This window comes from Oncorhynchus kisutch, linkage group LG5 (assembly GCF_002021735.2).
Source record: "Oncorhynchus kisutch isolate 150728-3 linkage group LG5, Okis_V2, whole genome shotgun sequence".
NCBI lineage: Eukaryota > Metazoa > Chordata > Actinopteri > Salmoniformes > Salmonidae > Oncorhynchus > Oncorhynchus kisutch.
In genome coordinates, this window is record NC_034178.2 from 5,971,317 (window position 1) to 5,976,243 (window position 4,927).

Genomic DNA, 4,927 nt, shown 5'->3' on the forward strand with positions numbered 1-4,927 from the left:
TGCACAACTGAATACATTAAACTGAAATGTGTCTTCCGCATTTAACCCAACACCTCTGAATCAGAAGAGGAGAACTGAATACACATACAGGCAGGGGGAGGAGGAGAGGAGTGAAGAGGAGAGGGGTGGGTAGACAGGGGGGAGGAGAGGAGTGAAGTGGAGAGGGGTGGGTAGACAGGGGGGAGGAGAAGAGGGGTGAAGAGGAGAGGGGTGGGTAGACAGGGGGGAGGAGGAGAGGAGTGAAGAGGAGAGGGGTGGGTAGACAGGGGGGAGGAGAAGTGGAGGGGGAGGAGAGGGGTGAGGAGGAGGAGGAGGAGGAGGAGGAGGAGGGGTGGCTAGGCAGGGGGGAGGAGAAGAGGAATGGGGTGAGGAGAAGTGGAGGGGGAGGAGAGAGGTGAAGAGGGGGAGGGGTGAAGGGGAGTACACACACATGAAGCGGGGGAGAGGGGAGGAGGGTGAGGAGGGTGAGGAGGAGGAGGGGTGAGGATGAGTGGTAGGGGTGACAAGAATGGTTGAGTACACACACATGGAGGGGGAGGTGGAGAAGGGGTGAGGACTGAGTTTTTAGGTGTGAGGAAAACCAGAGAGATGCAGTGAGGAGAGCTGAGTGTGTGAGTATGTCTAGTTTAGGCAATATTCACAGGACAAACTATTATCACAGTGTCATTTTGGTTTCATTACCATAGTGTTAGTGAGTGAGTGAGTGAGTGAGTGAGTGAGTGAGTGAGTGAGTGAGTGAGTGAGTGAGCGAGTGAGTGAGTGAGCGAGCGAGTCAGCATGCGAGTGTGAGCGCCCGGACACAGTGATTGCTGGGAGTTGGCAGGTTAATAAATCTGCAGCTTATTCATGGAGCTACTATAACCTTTACAGAAAGAGAGAGAGAGAGAGAGAGAGGAGGGAGAGAGAGAGAGGAGGGAGAGAGAGAGAGGAGGGAGAGAGAGAGAGGAGGGAGAGAGAGAGAGGAGGGAGGGGTAAGGTGAAAGAGGGGTAGAGTGAGAGGAGGGGCCTTGTTGTGTCCGAGTGCTCATGCTTGTATGCTGGTACGGTGTGTGTGGTGGACTGCTTTAGGCCTATAAACCTCTACTAGCCCCTCAGGACTCTCCCAGGCTGCTGGCTATACATGTTTTAATATACCTGGTGGCTCTATAGCCAAGGTCACTGATAAAATACAGATGGGGGGAGAGAGGGGTGGAAAAAGATAGAAAGAAAGAGCAGGACAGTGTTATGTGTTATCATTTGAACCACTGAAACCTGCATGAATTCCTCTGAACAAAGGCGTTGTGTCAGTGTGTGTGTGTGGTGTGTGTGTGTGTGTGTGTGTGTGTGTGTGTGTGTGTGTGTGTGTGTGTGTGTGTGTGTGTGTGTGTGTGTGTGTGTGTGTGTGTGTGTGTGTGTGTGTGTGTGTCAAGGTTATTATAGTAAACGAAAACTGAAAGGAAAACCTGATCTGAAAAAAAGTATAAAGTCAAATTAAATTAAATAATTAACAAACCCGTTTGAAAAACTCAAACTAAACTGAAAATATTATATTTGACTTCAAAACAAACTAAAGTCAAATAAAAAAACATAATGAATTATGTTCAGTGAGATTTTTTCTCTCGAAACTTTGGGCAAAAATCGTATGGGGGTTTCAATGGGGGTTTCAAGCTTTTAGGGGGTTTACTGAATCAGCCAGCTAAATGCTTCGCTAATCTTGGTTAAAACTAAAGCCTTGCGTAATTGGTCAGCTGCTCGATTAAGTTCTGGGTCCATACATATTAAGAGAAGAGATGCTAGAACGAGGAGTGGAACTGGAACGAGGACCTCCACCATAACTGAACAGGGGAAACATTGGCTAGGTTGCTAACTTGATTCCTCTTGTACTGCTAAAGTTAAAAAGCATTGGATTAGTGTAAACATGGGCTGGATAGTTTCCCACCACCATATTTTTGCACCTGTCGTTATTCCTTTTAAATCCAAGTCACATTGAGATTGACTTTATAATTGAAACCTGACCTAACAAATAACCTGATTCATCACCTTATCTATTACTGCCTGCAGTGGCAAGAAATGACGTGCCAAAAGATACTATACAACACAAATGTCTCCTAGCCTCCCACTGTCTGAATATTCAACTAGAATAAAGTCATATAAAACAAAATACACATATTTTCACAAAGTTAAACTAAAACAACCTAGCAAATCAGGTCAAAGAAATGCTATCTGACATCAGCGATATGCACCCCTTGTTTCACTGTCTCAGCACCCCTTGTTTCACTACCTCAGCACCCCTTGTTTCACTGCCTCAGCACCCCTTGTTTCACTGCCTCAGCACCCCTTGTTTCACTGTCTCAGCACCCCTTGTTTCACTGCCTCAGCACCCCTTGTTTCACTACCTCAGCACCCCTTGTTTCACTGCCTCAGCACCCCTTGTTTCACTACCTCAGCACCCCTTGTTTCACTACCTCAGCACCCCTTGTTTCACTGCCTCAGCACCCCTTGTTTCACTACCTCAGCACCCCTTGTTTCACTACCTCAGCACCCCTTGTTTCACTGCCTCAGCACCCCTTGTTTCACTGCCTCAGCACCCCTTGTTTCACTACCTCAGCACCCCTTGTTTCACTGCCTCAGCAACCCCTTGTTTCACTGCCTCAGCACCCCTTGTTTCACTGCCTCAGCACCCCTTGTTTCACTGCCTCAGCACCCCTTGTTTCACTGCCTAGCACCCCTTGTTTCACTACCTCAGCACCCCTTGTTTCACTACCTCAGCACCCCTTGTTTCACTACCTCAGCACCCCTTGTTTCACTGCCTCAGCACCCCTTGTTTCACTGCCTCAGCACCCCTTGTTTCACTGCCTCAGCACCCCTTGTTTCACTGCCTCATCACCCCTTGTTTCACTGCCTCAGCACCCCTTGTTTCACTGCCTCAGCACCCCTTGTTTCACTGCCTCAGCACCCCTTGTTTCACTGCCTCAGCACCCCTTGTTTCACTGCCTCAGCACCCCTTGTTTCACTGCCTCAGCACCCCTTGTTTCACTGCCTCATCACCCCTTGTTTCACTGCCTCATCACCCCTCAGAATTGCACTCCATCCCCTTTCTGCCCTCTTTCTCCATCTCTCCCTCCCTTCCTCACTCACTTTCACTCTTAAAGCATGTATCCCACCTAGCAATTTATTCTCCTTTGGTCTCACTATCTCCCCATCTAACTATCTCCCCATCTATTTATCTGTGTTCTATACAGGGGGGGGGGGGGGGCATCCAAGAAGGCTCAAGGTCATTGGCCACAGATAGAATGACATCAAATCACGTTATATCTACAGTAGCTTTGGTAGGACTGATCGTGTCAACATCAGTTGTCATCAAGTCAACAATCTACTGGCAAATCCTTTTTAATCCTTGTCATATGACGATAAATAATGATGAGAAACTATAGATAGAATGTATCGGTGCTCATCGGCATAAAGATTACACAACAAGTTGGAAATTGCAAATTCAACAAAGAGTCGTTTGGAAGGAATCACTGACTAACTGCAAGTGTTGCAAAGAAACCACTAACGTTAGCCTGCTATTCAATGGAGTGGCTTTGTTTTGGAGTGGTTATGTTCCCACCCTAAATCCAGAGGATGCCAGACTTTGATGACAAAGTTTGATGTCAAAATTTGCCCACAAAGGACCGCTGCGCCACCATCACAAGGTGAGTCCAAAAATGTATTGTATGCTGCTGCATAAATGATATGCCAGGGAGAAATGTAGATTGTAGCTAAGAACGTAATACTAAGTGCATGTTGTGTAGTAAGCTGTTAGTAGCCCATGTGCCTCACCCTAATAATTTGGTCTATTGTCACCAACGCGGTATTGTAAACACATAACTTTAGTAGTTGTGGTGCTTGGCTTGCAGGTGTAAACTCAGCACACACAACATTCTATAATAGAATTGTGTTATTTGACGTGGCAAATTAAAAGCTTACTTAGTGCTCTTCCATGCCGTCCCTAGGAGGGGCGCGTCACTTGAGTGGGTTGAGTCACTGACGTGGTCTTCCATGCCGTCCCTATGAGGGGCGCGTCACTTGAGTGGGTTGAGTCACTGACGTGGTCTTCCATGCCGTCCCTAGGAGGGGCGCGTCACTTGAGTGGCTTGAGTCACTGACGTGGTCTTCCATGCCGTCCCTAGGAGGGGCGTGTCACTTGAGTGGGTTGAGTCACTGACGTGGTCTTCCATGCCGTCCCTAGGAGGGGCGTGTCACTTGAGTGGGTTGAGTCACTGACGTGGTCTTCCATGCCGTCCCTAGGAGGGGCGTGTCACTTGAGTGGGTTGAGTCACTGACGTGGTCTTCCATGCCGTCCCTAGGAGGGGCGTGTCACTTGAGTGGGTTGAGTCACTGACGTGGTCTTCCATGCCGTCCCTAGGAGGGGCGTGTCACTTGAGTGGGTTGAGTCACTGACGTGGTCTTCCATGCCGTCCCTAGGAGGGGCGCGTCACTTGAGTGGGTTGAGTCACTGACGTGGTCTTCCATGCCGTCCCTAGGAGGGGCGTGTCACTTGAGTGGGTTGAGTCACTGACGTGGTCTTCCATGCGGGCCCTAGGAGGGGCGTGTCACTTGAGTGGGTTGAGTCACTGACGTGGTCTTCCATGCCGTCCCTAGGAGGGGCGCGTCACTTGAGTGGGTTGAGTCACTGACGTGGTCTTCCATGCCGTCCCTAGGAGGGGCGTGTCACTTGAGTGGGTTGAGTCACTGACGTGGTCTTCCATGCCGTCCCTAGGAGGGGCGCGTCACTTGAGTGGGTTGAGTCACTGACGTGGTCTTCCATGCCGTCCCTAGGAGGGGCGCGTCACTTGAGTGGGTTGAGTCACTGACGTGGTCTTCCATGCCGTCCCTAGGAGGGGCGCGTCACTTGAGTGGGTTGAGTCACTGACGTGGTCTTCCATGCCGTCCCTAGGAGGGGCGC